This window comes from Fukomys damarensis, unplaced genomic scaffold, assembly GCF_012274545.1.
Source record: "Fukomys damarensis isolate Sample0158 unplaced genomic scaffold, DMR_v1.0_HiC HiC_scaffold_29, whole genome shotgun sequence".
NCBI classification, from domain to species: domain Eukaryota; kingdom Metazoa; phylum Chordata; class Mammalia; order Rodentia; family Bathyergidae; genus Fukomys; species Fukomys damarensis.
The window spans coordinates 9,394,648-9,410,073 of NW_022900941.1; the positions used below are offsets into that span (position 1 = coordinate 9,394,648).

The window sequence follows — 15,426 nt, forward strand, 5'->3', positions numbered from 1 at the left end:
CAAGACGCAGACTCCCCAGGCAGACTCAGGGAAGGTTTCTGGAATGCTTCCGCTTTATCAAGGAAATGCACAGGTTTATATAGGGAATCATGGGGGTGGCACATGGGAGGAGCATTTAACGTCTGGAGATATCTTATTGGCCAGACATGGCGGAGTGACTCTTGGGCGGGGCGAAGGAGTCAGGGACTAGGGGCGGAGGTGAAGCCTGTTGAACCCAGTATCTAAACACTTAGGGGAGTTAGCTCAGCTTTAGCAAGGTCTCCGAGTTAGCTCAGGAAACAGGAGTGAAGTGCACCTGGCCTAGCCAGGCTTGAACTTCTCCCACAGTTTATGTGATGCGCTTCCCACTAAGTCTTACCTTGTCACTGTTATGTGATAATAAGAAAAAGTGTCACACAAAGAAATGCCTTACTGGATTTAGTGAATTTCAGGAGCTCCCTCTTACTGAGCATGTATCGAGTAGCAGGCACTGTATGACACATTATCTGACTTAATTCCTTACACGAACCTCTCAAGGTATATTTTCTTAGAGATGAAGAAAACTGAAATTATAAAATTATTTTTTCCCAGAGACATAGTACTCGGAAGTGGTAGAGCCATCTGTTGGGACCCAGGTCTGTCTCATTTCATAGCCCTTGCTTTAACCACACAGCTACCTACCTCTCTTATGTGGCCACATATCATCTAATTTAGTGTGGAATCACAGTAGCTGGTATTAACTAGTGGAATATACAACCTTTAAAAAGTGCTTCCTTTTCCCCATTCCTCTTTCTTGGCATGTATGACATCCCAACCACTGCTAATATAAAAGAAGAAGAATATTGTGATCAAAATTACTTTATAAAACTTTTCATTGCCTGCCTCAGGTAAAGCATGATGATAATGTGCCACGACCACTCCAGTGGAGTCTGCGTGACAGTGCCGGTCACCTGGCAGAAACCAGACCCGAGGTATCGTCCCCACGGGGTTAAGCCTCCTGGAAGTCCTTGGCACACACCGCATGCGAAGTCAGCCGTGAAGAGAATAGCTGGCCTCTCTGCCTGCAGTTTGGGGACATTGGGTTCATCTATAATTCTGTTCTATTTTGTCTTTATTACTATTTGTTCATTATCTGTAGAATTGTATTCTGGGCCCAGGAAAGGTTAGGAACAATTAGATGTTCCTAGAGATGTGGAGATATTGAGGCACAAGAGGACGGGCGGCCAAAGTGCTGACCCTGAGCCCCGGACTGTGAAGTCCTGAAGGTGAACCTGAAGGTGACATGCTGAAGCCAGTCCTTTGTCTTACAAACTTCCCCTTCTGACTGCGTATAGGTGTGGTCTTACCTTGACTTAATGGTCTTAGCTTTTGTGATGGTATATAGGTGTGGTCTTACCTTGACCTTGTGGCCTTAATTTTTACAGTACTATTGTCTATCTTATGCCTGCCTGTGACTGGAATCACTCTTGTGATGTGCCCTTGAAACTAGTATATAAACACCTGGAGTTAGAAATAAAATTGCAGCAGCATTGGCAAACTTCACCTCGGTGTTGAGTGCTTTTGTCTGACTGTCATAGCCGAACCTGCTCCCACCTTTCAGTGAACCTGTATCTCCTCGTGAAATCCCGTGTTTGCTGCCCTACGGTCGGTAGCAATAATGATAATTCATTTTGAAATGAATTATCTCGAAGCCTGAATGGGTCTCTACCATGTGTATTCTTTTTACGGCTTAACATGCTGTCTACCATTGGGCTAATCTAAAAATCTGGGATCTCTGGATACAGAGGACCCACTGTGCGTCTTTCTTTCGGAGGTGGGATCTCACTAGCCTTGGGCGTCTGGGTTAGAGAGATCATCCTGCCTCCTCCTCACTGGTCCGCTCTCTAAACACAAGCTCCATGTCTGAACTTCCTCAGCCTGTTCCTTTTGTAATCTCTGCTGGCTTGACAGTGACTGTTGGGCCCCACTGGAGGCCCTGGGCCTCGCTGTTTGTCTCCTCGGCGTCTGCCCTGGTGAGCCCTGCATACGTCATGGAGCCCAGCTTTCGCTCACAACACCTCTCCTAGGTCCGTGTGTCACGACCGTGTGTAACTGTAGCATCAGTCTTGTCACTTCGTAAGTTCCTTAGCCAAGAAGGGTGCAGTATCACACAATCATGTTGTCTACATTCCTGGTGGTCACTTGAGGCCCTTTATACTCTACATTCTTCCCTTCAGAAACATTACACTCAACTATGCTTCTTAGGTTTAGGGTAAGTTGGTTTGATTGCAGACCCTTGAGGCTCATTTCGCTTCTCACTTCTCCCCTTGCAGGGCTCTCTGACTTTTGACTCCTGTTTATCTTGGCCATCTCTCAATAGCAATTCAGTAGCACCTAGTAGGTAATGCTTAATTTTTATCAGTTCTTCCAACTGGAGCTTAGACACCAGTTTGGTCTTTACAGATAGATGAGAAAACCAATCTGGAATGAATGTGCCCTTCCACACACCAAATGTTAGGCACATGATTAGTATTTTAAATTGTTCATCAGCTGTTAGGCATCTGGAGTACAGAAGTCTTTTCAAAGCTGGAAAACTGATAGATGAGGACCCAAGTCAGGAAAATCTAGAAGAATGTAGAGGCTACAGTCTCTAGTTTCTCTCTCTCTCTTTTTTTTTTTTTTTTTGGTATATGGGGGTTGAACTCGGGCCCTTGGGCTTGCAAGGCAGGCAGCAGAACCACTAAGCCAAATCCCTGGCCCAAGTTTCTCATTCTTTATGGCTAATACTCCACATCTTCTTTATCCAGTCTCCAGTTGATGAGCAATTGAGCTGTTTCCAAGTTTTAGCTATTGCAAACTGTGCTGCTATAAACATGGGTGAACATATATCACTGAGGTATGATTCTTTTAATTCTTTTGGGAAGATACCCACCAGGGGAATAGCTGGGTCAAATGGGACCTCTAATCCTAGGTTTCTTTAGCTCTCTCCATATTGATTTCCATAGTGGTTGCACCAGTCTGTGCTCCCACCAACAATGGAGAAGGGTTCCTTTCTCCACACAGCACCACCAGCATTTGTTATGGGTTAATTGCTTGATAGCAGCCATTCTTTCTGGGGTGAGGTGGAATCTCAGTGTTGTTTTCACCTGCATCTCTCATTGACCCTTGATTCTGAAATTTTTTTTTTTTTTGCTACTTTTACTTGTTTGTCTGAGAAATGTCTGTTCATTTCAGATGCCTATTTTTCAATTGGGCTTTTATATTGGGGGTTCTGTTTTTTGAGTTCTTTATATATTCTAGATAGTAGACCTTCGTCTGAGGAACAGCTGGTAAAAATATTTTCCTACAGTGTAGGTTGTGTCTTAGCTCTGTTGGTGGTTTCTCTTGCAGTGCAAAAGTTTTTAAATAAGATGAGATCCCAGGTGTTGAAAAATGCAGTGTTTTTAGTACCATTTTAAGTAATATACAGAATGGGCTAAGTAGAACACTGCCTGACTTTTGGAATATAGATCACAAAGCTAGTATAAAACCTATGAGACTATGAACACACATCTGCGCCCTCCTGATGTAACAGAGCATGCTCGCAAATGTCTGCATCACACAGGTGGTCCTCTTGAGCTCTCAGACCCTGCCACTGTCTTCCCTGTTGGTACTGAAACACACATGCCACCTGGAAATAGTCACTGCTGCCCTCCGACATTTGATCCTCAACCTTGTGTATAGGTACATCCTATTCTCTTTCATATAATGTAAAATTTCTATACCTCATACGTGTATAAGTCTTGGTTACTTTTCTCACTGCCGGGACAAAGTACCTGACCCCCATGAGTTAAAGGAGGAAAGGTTTATTTCAGCTCATAGTTCATAGAGGTTTCAGTCTACAGTCAGCTGGCTCCAAGGCAGGGTGTCCCAGAATGATCCCTGAAAGGTAACTGGGCTTTGGTAGCTGCCTGTTTGAGCAAACCAATGGCCTCCCATGTTCTGAGAAAGCCTGCAGCCCTAACCTTGTTTCAGCACTCAGCCGCTCTCACTGATTGCCCCTCAATGTCCAAGATCTATGAGGGAAAGCAGTGGTCTTTGGCACTGTCCTCAATCTACCTGCCGGTCACCAGGAGCCTCTGTTTCTTGAACATTTCCTAAGCCACCACCTTCAGGGCTTTGCTCTAGCTGTTTCTTCTATCTGCAAAGATTTCCCTGTGGATTTCTGTATGGCTGGATCCTTTGTATGTACTCACTTTGCACTTAAAGGTCCTTTTCTCAGAGGAGCTTTTCTGTTAGACCATTCTAAAATACTAGTCTTTCTCTTCCCATTTACCACCCTCTATTACCTACCAGCCTCTTGGCCAGGTATTAATAGTACATACTCATACTTGAAATCACTACATTCTTTATTTCCCCTCTCTTTTTCCATCCTCAAAGCCCTCCTTCAAGAGTCTGATTTCTAGGGAGTGGGATTCTGCCAGTTCTAGTATTTTGAGTCTCTCTATAACAATGACTGGTCTGTAGCAGGCTGTCAGCAATACTTGTTAAATAATTAACTGAGTAAATAAAACTTGCAGTCTGAGCTCAGACTGCATCTGCCAGACTCCTCTGTTGCAGTTGATAAAAGAGGAAGTTAAAAATTTGTGAGTTCAGAAGTTCTGTCCTTGTTTGTCCTGGTCCATGAAATCTAAACTGTTTACTACTTAACTACAGTCACTTCATGCATTAAATGAAATGAAGGTAATTCCATGTCTTCTGTTCATTGTGGCTTAGTTTTGTTCGGGCGATCTCTCCTATAACTGCTGAGTAAAGACACAGTGGAGTGGGTGGGTAAGGGTTGTCCTGCCTCAATTTCTGTTGGCCTCAGCATCCCAGCTCTTCACAGGCTTAACAGTTCAGGGTGTTGTTTATTCAGTGCTGACTATGTTTGAAGCTAGGAAAGAGTGATGACAAGGTAGACATCTTCCCCCTGACTCATGCAGAAAGGGCCTTGGACTGTCCAGTCAGCAACCACGAGTGGGGTGTGCAAGCTGTGTGACAGGCAGCATTCTGGATGTCACAGAGGCAGCTGCAGGGACTCTGTGGCTCAAGGAGGAGGGTCCGGAGAAGTAGTCCAGGTTTGGTGTCCTCTGGATGTTTAGATACAGAGCAAGATTGTGAAGACTTCAGTGGGGAAAGAACCAGAGGCCAGTGGGTTGCAGCGGTTCCTGCAGACTTTCCACAGAGGGTAAAGAGAGGCCACAGCAGGATTTCAGGGGAAGAAGTGAGATGATCAGGTGTCAGTTTTCCTATCAGTTTCCAAATATTTACTCCAGGCACCACCTAGAGATGAGATCAGAAGGAGCCAGAATGATCATGGCAAGAAGCACGATGGGACTGGAGTCAGGCAGCAGCAGGCAGAGCACAGTGGGTCCCAGACCCCACTACAGAGCGCTCTACACTTGGAGCCTTCGTTAGTTTTGTAAGGTCAGAATGAACTCAGGCTGGGCGACTCCTAAGTTATGGAATTCAAACTGCTTCTATCCAAAGGCGCTTTCATGTTATTGGTGATTTTCCTTGGATGTGTGCGTGATGTGTGTGCAAACTGTGACACCACTGGTTAACTAGACTAAGCTATCTGGGTGGTGTCTTGGTGAATGCTCCTTTATCCCTGCTTCAAACTTAGGGTAAACAATGAATATGTAGAAATGCACACGTAGCATGAAAGTTCAGAGAGAGTAGTTGAGTATGAGGAAAGTAAATGCAGATTAATAGAGCAATACAATATTAAAAGTTGGTGTTGAATTAGGAAGAATGTGCTTGTCTAATTTATGTAAATAAATCTTTGCAGATGACTGCAATATCCTGAAAAATGCTGGAGCATTGGCAGAAGTGAGGGTATTAGCAAGGAGTCTCCTTATGAGGTATAGCACATGCTTGCATCGTAGTCTTAGTAACTCAGGCTGCTCATGCCAGGTCTGTCCAAGGCTTGCTAGTCAGGGCACGGGGAGAGAGGACAGACAAAGGAAGCACTGGCTCGTAGACTCCTTGTGGTTTATGGGTATGGATTCCTGCTGGCCCTGGACAACGAGTAATGCTCTGTAAATGTTTACCTCTCTTACAGTGATCTCCAGACACAGCCAAAAGAAGTACCTGGTGTGTGACGGTGGACATATCAAGCCTGTGAAAGCAATTGTGGAAATAAATGACTCATCATTACAGTCCTTGACATGTTCAAATGAGTATCTTTATCATTGCAGTAAAAGAAAAACGGGTACATCAGCTACATAAAATTGATGCTTAGCATTTTTGTTGGCAACTTAAGAGGGGTAACATAAAATAATTTCTAATTTAAATCTTGTCTGGCCAAATTATAGTACCCCTCCCCAGAGACAGCTGTGTGGTCTGAATGCAGTCTAGCAATGGATTGTTAGAGGCTGGATGGAGAGAGCTGTGTGTATCTGTTTGTACAAATGAAAGATGAATGAGGTGGGGCTTTTCAGTACCTAGGACTTTATTTCTCCTGTGTGCCCATCAGCGATGACTCATAGTAGTCTCACAGTCTAATCACTACTGTGATACATCCGTGAACACAAGCTCTGGTGCTGGTGTGTCAGTAGCCTCTGTGTGTGTGTGTGTGTGTGTGCGTGTGTGTGTGAAAGGGGGCTGTAGAATGCCACCTCCCAAGCTTCAGCACGGACGTTAGGTAAAGAGTGATGACCCTTTAAAGAACACAGCCAGCCAGAATTTGGGAGTTCCAGGAGGGACCTTCGGGAGTAACTCTGAAACAGAGTCTGAGTCCATTTTATTGAACTGGGTCTTTCATGGATGAAGATGGAAGTGATGGGGATGGGCTTACGTGTGTGATGCAAAGGGGAAGACTTGGGATTCGAGGAGTGAGAATGGTTGATATGTGGCCACAGTGACCAGTGGTGTTACCCAGCAGGTGGGTGGGTATGTTGCATCTTACCAGGGTAGGCGTTGTTCCCAGGCTTAGACTGGGGACTGCAGGATGCAGGAATGGGCTGTGATTGTTCTCGGAGCTCAAGGACCTTAGGCTCTCTGCAGTCTCTTCCTGAGGGGGGCCAGATGGGGGTCAGATGTATCAAAAACAAAATACAATGTCATACACCATAGTTTATGCTTGCTTTGAATAAGATTCAGTGTTCTTGATTGACATACGGTTTCCCTTTAAATAGTAATTCAGAATCACAGGCCTTCTACATTTGGTGACTCTGTAGGCTTAAACATTCCATGCAAAACTTGTATTTTTTTCAAAAAGAAGCCAGCTTAGAATCTTCTATGGATCCCATAAGAATCTTTGTCTTTGACTTCAAACACTCATTTCCTAAACTGTGTACCCCACTGGGTGCTTTCTTTTTCAGCTGGAGTAACCAGGGACAGTCCTTCTGGAGCTTGGCAAGGTTGTCCAATAGGTTGTAGAAGCTGTGCACTGGTGTGAGCAACATCTCTGCCCGCTGGAGGGGTTACTGCTTCCACAGCAGCAGTCCAGGGTGGTCCTGGAGAGCAAGAGACAGAGAACTCAAGTTCTAGGAACTGGAATGATTACCAGTGTCACTATACTATCAATGTCATCACAGTGACGGTATTAATAGCTACAATGTACTTACAGGGTTTTTAAACGCTCATAGATTTTGGAGCCTCTCTCGTGGGGGCATTCACTTTCAACTTCTAGGCTTTGTGTACAATATTAGGACTGAGCATTTTAGTACATAGCCTGTTGTGTAGTAGTGTCCTCCAAATAAAGCAGAAATCGTTGCTAATATTAAGAGAAAAAGTACAAAGGAGTTTATGACTTATAATTGGTAAAATGCTATCCAGAAGATGATATTTGAATCACCCAACTCTGCCAACAGTTCCCACGCTTTTTGTCAGATGTTCTTGGAGTGAATAGCATAGAGATTTTTTTTTGAATCTCTTAAGAGGAGTGTTTGTTTTTCAGATGGGTGGTTGTAGATGGCTGAAAATTAATAGAAAGGAAAAGAGTTGATGTGTATGTGAGTGTGTGTGTGTGTGTGTGTGTGGGTGTGTGTAGTGAGAATGGTGTGGGTACCTCTTCACAGTCATTACAAAACTGTGTTTCTCGTTTGGCCATATGTATTTTATAATTAAAACTCCCTCAGTATTTCTATGGACACTAGTGTCAACTGGATTGTTTTAGGTCTGGGATAAATGTTTTCATTTGAAAAACTACCACTATCTTAGAAGGCAAGCTTTCAGTGGTACCTATAGTCATTCTAGAATTGCTCTTGCTGCACCAAATGTGTTCCTTATGGTGAGAAAATAAGATGACCAGCTCAAGTGTGTGCTTATGCAAAGATGTAGACACACAGACCCATCATTTTTCCAGATCTTCAAGTGCTGGGGAAATTATATATAAGGCAAGGTTTTGTTTACACTAAAATGAACAGAAAAAGAGTTGCTTTAAGGTCTTCTGAGATTCCTTTTCAATTTGATTTACTTTTTTAAAAACAAAAATATTTGTCAGTGAGGAATTTAAAGTAAAAATAGTGATCTAGGCAGTGTTATCTTGCAATGCATACAAAATTAGATGATGCAACTGGTACAAAGGAGTTAAGGAAGTTTTGTACAGATTTAATACTAATTTGCTGGATGTCAAAATTGCAGTTACTGAATATTACCATAAACATTTTAAAGACTTTTTAAAGCAAACAGAAAATGACTGTTGTAAAGAACCCATAAAAAAATGAAAAATCAACTTCATTAACATTATACAGCCCTATGTGACATATAGATAAATCAGTATCTCAAACAATTTAGAAAGAATGGGAATTTAGATGAAGCAAAAAGTGTTTTCAAAGTGTCAAAGTTACAGATGTTGGAGAAGCACATAAAGTTTGAAAATATTTGCTGTTTTGCCTTGTCGGTGTTTCTTCATGGTGAGTCTGAAAACTTTCTTTTACTGAGAAGGTGACTCTGAAACTCTCTTTCAGTATCCCTTTTCTTTTGTAGCACAGACAGCTGCCCTGGGTTATTTGGGGAGTCTTGGGGTCCTGACAGCGGATCCCGTGGACTCGGGAAGGGTGTTCACTGGCGTCCCTCCCCCTTCTCCAGCCGGAGCCCTCCTGTGACGGCAGGAGGGTACAGGAAGAGCCAGGCAACCTCCACCCTCCGAGGAGAAGCAAGAGCATCTTACAGGACTCCGCAGAGAATGAGAGAATCCGGGAGAGTCGAAGATAAAGTATATTTAGCGTCCTTATCAGGAGACCAACAAAACAGGTAATGCACTTTTTTGAGGAAGAGCTAAAATGTCCCATTTGTTAAGTATTTTTGAAGATCCTCGTGTCCGACCATGCTCTCATGAATTTTTATAGAAGTTGTTTGGCAAACGTTCTTTAGGCATCTGGTAACCTTTATATATGGAGACCTTTAAGAACTCCACCCAAGTACCCTCACTGAAGAAATATTACTGAAATTACTCCAACTGGGATTGAACCTTTATCTGCTAATTTTGCATTGAGGGCTGTTATTGAAAAATATCAGCAAGACAACATACGGATGTGGTTTTCTGTCCTGAACATTAGAGACAACCACTAAATGTTTATTGTCTACTAGATAAAAAGTTAGCTTGTGGTCATTGTCTTACTGTGGGTCAACATCATGGTCATCCTATAGACAATCTTCAGAGTGCCTATCTGAAAGAAAAGGACACACCTCAGAGACTGCTGAAACAGTTAACTGACACACGTTGGACAGATATTACTCATCTTATTGAAAAGCCAGAAGAACAAAAGTCTCATTCTCAGACAATGATCCAGGGTGATAAAGAAGTTGCTCTCTAGTATTTTGAGGAGCTTATTAATATATTAGAAGAGAAAAACATTTTGTAACAGCTCTCTGTGATGTTGGCAATCTGATTAATGAAGAATATACCCACAAATTGAGAGAATGAAAGAAAAGAGCAGCAGCTTGAATTAATGATACTGACAACATCTTTACAAGAAATATCTCCACTTAAACTTCTTGAAAAAAAATTGATAACATCTGCCAGTTTGTGCAGATCTTGAAACAAAGACCACTTCTAGAGGTCAAACCTATTGTAATTTATCCTAGAGTAAGCCAGGTATTAAAAGAATGGAGCAGAACAGAAATTGGACACATTAAGGAAGCTCCCATTCCTGAAATAAAAATTTCTGCAGTAAGAATGCCATCCTCCTGGCCTAATAAGGATAAAAATGAAGTTTATTTTTTTAAATTTTAATCATTTTGGTGTTACTGATGTTGACGCTTTTTTCTACCAGCACATAACTTTCTTAAATGAAGTATATTCAGCATGTTTTTCTAAAGTCTCTTTGTCTGTTTACCAGTGTTTGTCTACAATTTAATGATTTAAAAATCATACTATGTCACACTTCCTACTTGTTAAAGGAATTCATGTGGAAAATAGTTTCCCCTTGAAAATATGAATCTGGATTGTTAAATGGGCTTTTTCTATACAGCAGAGGCTAACTGCTGTTAACTGGAGAAACAGGAGGTAGCATAACAGTTAGTCAACTAAACTTTGGTAGAGTTCCAACAAATTCAGAAATCATGTTAAACCTTTCATGCTTCTGTTGGAGATAGTGCATCAGTCAAAATTAGGATATTAAAGATGATTCAAATTAAGTCATAACTGTGATGAAATCTAGCAAGTGCTGGAGTATCAATCTATTGTCCCATTTGTATTGGCTTGATGGAGGTTGACTTAATGCTGCTCTGACATTTAAACATTGTACTGCTATTGTCTTTTACCATTATATACATCAATGTTTGAATATTCACGCACACACACATACACACACACACACACACATATATATAGTGTTTTACATTAAAAGATGGAAAAATAAAAAAGTTTAAAAACATTTGTAAGAGTAAGAAATTATTTAAAATATTTTTTGAAGTCCATGTAACCATGGAGTGCACACATAAATATAAATATAAGTAGCCATTTGATCACTTGGTTAATATTCATAATAGTTTTCAGGCCACCTGATAAATTAATAAATGCATTGAAGGCGAATCCTGAAGTGCACATGCTCCAGAGCCAGCCCTCCACAGCAGGACGCCCTCCCTGCCACCTTTTTGTTGTACGATCCTGTTTCAAATCACCTCAATTTTCTTGCCTCTTATGTAAAATAGGCTTCATATCTTCTTCATACTATTATTGTAAGAATTGAATAAGCCAATGTACATGTGCATATTCTCAGAAAAGGGGCTACTGCACGGTTCCTGCTGGACAGGTGATCGTACGTCTTATCTGTGGTGAAATGGGGCTTAGAACACACTTGGGAACATATGGTCCTCAAATCAGATCACCAGTGTCTCATCTTAGCAAAGGACTCCACATCTCCATTTCGAAGTGAACTTCTACTCAGTGCTTTCTTTCAACGTTCAGTAGAACTCTGTCAGAATTTCTAATCAATTTTATTCCACCTCCCTTAAAACTTTAGTTAAGAAGATTCATTTTCAGAACATTTCTCTTACAAAAGTATTTTCCTTGGCACTTCTGTCACCTTATTTTAATTCAGCAATGTATTTCCTTTTTAGAAGATAAATGAGAAAATGATTTAATTACTTTCTCTAAAACTGACTGAAAGAAAGAACACCTAACTCTCCTGTTTAAATTTGGGGAACAACTTTGCTGCTATTAAAACGGAATAAGCCAGGCATTTTGGCACATGCCTGTAATCCCAGCACTTGGGAGGCTGAGGCAGGAGGATTGCGGTGAGTTCGAGACCAGCCTGGGCTATCTAGTGAATTCCAGGTCAGTCTCAACTACATAGTGAGACCCTGTCTCAAACCCCCCCCAAAAAAAAACCACCCAAAAAACAAAAAGGAATAAAATAAGGACTTTTTTTTTTTTTGAGATAAATTATTTAAGGTCCACATATTTCAAAACACCTATGGTTGGGGATCTAGCTCAGTGGCACCATGCCTGCCTTGCAAGTTTGAGGTCCTGAGTTCAATCCCCAGTATCAAAAAACCACTTATGGTCAGTGTTATTGAAATGAGATATTTATGTGGTCCAGAAAAAACATGTTCTCTCACGGCTTGCAAATCTGTGTCTTATTTTTAAGGTATATACTCAGTAAGGCTCTTGAGAAGGAAACAAATTTTAGTTCACCATATACAGAAGTTTGTACTGGAATTTTTTTTTTTTCTAGAGAAATTCTGCAAGTTATAGGAATACAGTTGCTGGAGTAGATAACTATACACATTTTTATAGTTTTAGCCCTAAGAATCTCTGTTGTCTTATCACCGTCATTGACAATGATGTTTGTTAGTTAGTCTTTCTGCACTTGGAAATGTTTGCTAAACTCTAGGACTCGGGCATTTTTCATAATCCTTCTGTGAGCCTGAAAACAAAAGATAGGAATACCTTTAAATATTTGTTGATAATTTAATCTTTCTCACAGCAGGTGTTTCAAGTTTTGCCAAGTCTTTAGAAACCTACAGGAGTTATGGCAGTATATATTTGTATATTTGGTATTTGCCAAAGAGTGTATGTGGACCAGTGATTTCAGACAAGGAAACCTACTAAAGATTTGGTTTCTTTGGTATTTACACGTGTGCCTTATTTATTTCGCTTAAGACTATATCCTCAATATGCATCCATTTTCCTATGAATGACTTCAATTTTTCATTCTTTATGGCTGAGTAGTTAGTATTCCCTTTTATAGAAAAATCACATCTGCTTTATCCAGTCTCCAACTGATTTGACAATGTGAAATAGGAAGAAAAGGGCTAAAGGTGTAGGGGAAGTGGGAAGGGTAGGGGAAAGGAAATAAGGGAAAAGAAAAAAATATGAGAAAATGAAAAAATGGAAATAAAATATTTGTAAATAGGAAAGGGAGGGGGTGAAGGGAGGGCAGGGTATGGGGGAACAATTAGAAGCAAGACCTGCCATGTAAAGGTACAAGATCCCAGTGATGAATGTAACTGTACTGTATCCCTAAAATGTACCAATAAATTCAATGAGGAAAAAAAAAAAAGATTTGGTTTCTTGGGAGCCTTTGTGCAGCCTCGTTCTGTGTTCTGGTTCCCTCTCTGTGGGAATCTCACGGCCTCAGGATGTTCTGAGCCTCTCTGATGCCCTCTGAAGGTGCTCTGAGTGCAAGGGCCCTTTCACACAGTGGAGGTGGACTGCTCACCATCTCAGTGGGTCTCTCAAAGGCTTCAGTTTAATCAGATGAGCTAATATTCTCACGGGGACATAAAATTGGTTATACTTTAAATCTCTATATGGAGAAAGTGAGGCTTGGCCAGGCAAAGCAGAAAAATGGGAACAGACAAGGGCCCTTCTCTGGCTTGAAGGAAGAGAAAGTTTTCCTAAAATATTACTGTCATGAGGGAAATTTCTGCTCTGGATCGATTTCTAAGGTCCCTTCTGAGGCCCTACCATTATACTAACATAAGCAAGATGATTTTGTAAATTGTGTATGGATAAGACACCCTATTTACAGTTTCTTAAGGGCACTGTCTCCTTCCATCTTAACTAACCTTTTGTCCTACATCTCTGTGAGGGTCCCTGTATTGCCCCCTGGCTTGCCAGTGTGGTCTCTACTCCCACAAATGCATCTCACTTTACTCACCCGGTGACTCTGAAGGTGGGGCCAGAGGTTTAGTTGCTGTACAAACGATCTTCAACGCCCAGCAAGAGAACTATGTGGGTAGCAGAACAGATGAAGCTTGAAAGGCATGGAGTCTGTCGACTCTGAAGCCAGCAGCCTCCAACTGTTAGGCATGTAAGATTGGCTAACTGTGCAAATTTCAGAGGCTCGTAGACAGAGGTTTCAATTCTTACCATCAACTAGTCAAGATGGAAGCTTCTCCCCAGCAAGGATATACTGGACAATGAAGAGTGTATATCCATAGTAAAAGACAAAGTGAAACTATTTTTTCTATATTTCTATAAGAGATCAGTAGGTACTCTTCCATGAAGAAGTTGTGATAAATTTCATACTGTCTCTGATACAGCAATCCAGCAGTGGAATGATAAATCTCAAATAGGATAAGGGGAGATAAATTTCACATTGAGTTCAGTTAAGAGTAATATTCCCTATGAACATATTGGAGAAAAGATTTAAAGTTCTATATCTATGTGAAATAAGAAGAAAAGGTGCAAAGGGAAGGGAACGGGGGAGGGGAAAAGAAAGAAGGGAAGGGAATTAATAGGAGAAAAAGAAAAAATGGAAACAAAGTCTTTGTAGATAGGAAAGGGTAGAGGCTTTGAAGGGAGGGCAGGGGAATGGGGAAACACTAAGAACCAAGATGGATTGTGTAAAGGTGCACATTTCCAGTGATGAATGTCATCATGTTGTGTATCTGAAATGCACCAATAAAATTAATTAGAAAAAAATATTTAAATTTCCTGCTGATTTGACAAAAATACTAACACCAAAAAAGTACTGTAAAATTCATTGATAAACCACTGTAATTAATCATCAATGAAAAAGTGGATGGATGTTGTCATAAAATATTTGATTGATTTGCACAAGAAAGGAAATGCCCTAAAAATCTTACAGCTCATTCATGAGACAAAAAACTTAGATACAAATTTCCCAATGATTCTAAAGATTTCTATGACATAAAAGTATGATAAAACTGACGCGTTTCTTCCTCCAAACTATGTATGACAAAGAATACATTTCAACCTACTGTTCTGAAGAGAAAACTAAAATATTTTAATATCTTTTCAAGAAATTGTATTTAAAAATTATTTGCATTTATAAATATGACTAGAATATACAGCCTAGAAATATAAGAAGATATATACAGTGGAATGTTAGACAGTTGAGAAAAAATATACTGTTTCAACAGATTCTGTGATGATAGTGGACATTTGTCAACTTTGTAAAATTTATACCTTATTTCCTCTCATACTTTGTTTCCTATTTGTTTTACTTTGTAGAATTTTTCTTGACAAAGCTTCTAAGATGTATACTAACATTAGAACTCACATAACCTGGACCTGTTCCACTTCTGCATAGTAGGGAGTCAACCTCTGGCTGTTTAATGTAACAAAGTTACAAAACTTTGTAAGAGTCTGCAGTTCTTTGTCTCAGAAGTCAGAAAAATATTGAATCATAGCTGGTCAGATACCCTTCAGGGTTATAGGGCCATAAAAGAAAGGCCAAACTGGGCACCAGAAAGAGGAATTACATTTTAAGTTGTGTAGCAGTATAGATGTGCAGAATACAAAGTACTATTAGTGAAATATTTTTAATAACATATGACCAATCTCAGTCTTATTGAACATCATATTGTCCATTGATTTACTGTTTACTGATGATTTAGGGCTGTTATTGTGAATAGATGAAGTGCATAGACTGACTCTCCCTTCCGTATTTATTAATCTGCAGACATGTGAAAGAAAAACAAAACATCCAATTTGTTTCAGTCACTAGCTTTTTGCTTGTTTTGGTTTTGAGTTTCTGATGCATCACGAAAAAGTGTCTAAGTGACGCTGAATATGGGAAACAT

At 40.6% G+C, this 15,426-nt stretch overlaps 1 long non-coding RNA gene and 1 pseudogene across 1 annotated transcript; one reads left to right on the forward strand and one right to left on the reverse strand.

The window, feature by feature from the left end:
- Positions 1 to 6,211: 6,211 nt before the first annotated feature.
- Positions 6,212 to 13,861, reverse strand: LOC104867822. The gene is made up of 3 exons (XR_781868.3): positions 13,536 to 13,861; positions 7,551 to 7,699; positions 6,212 to 7,439 (listed from the first exon to the last, which is right to left on the reverse strand). It is a non-coding gene; the product is annotated as an uncharacterized LOC104867822 (long non-coding RNA).
- On the forward strand, positions 9,184 to 10,463 carry LOC104867821 (annotated as a pseudogene).
- Positions 13,862 to 15,426: the final 1,565 nt, after the last annotated feature.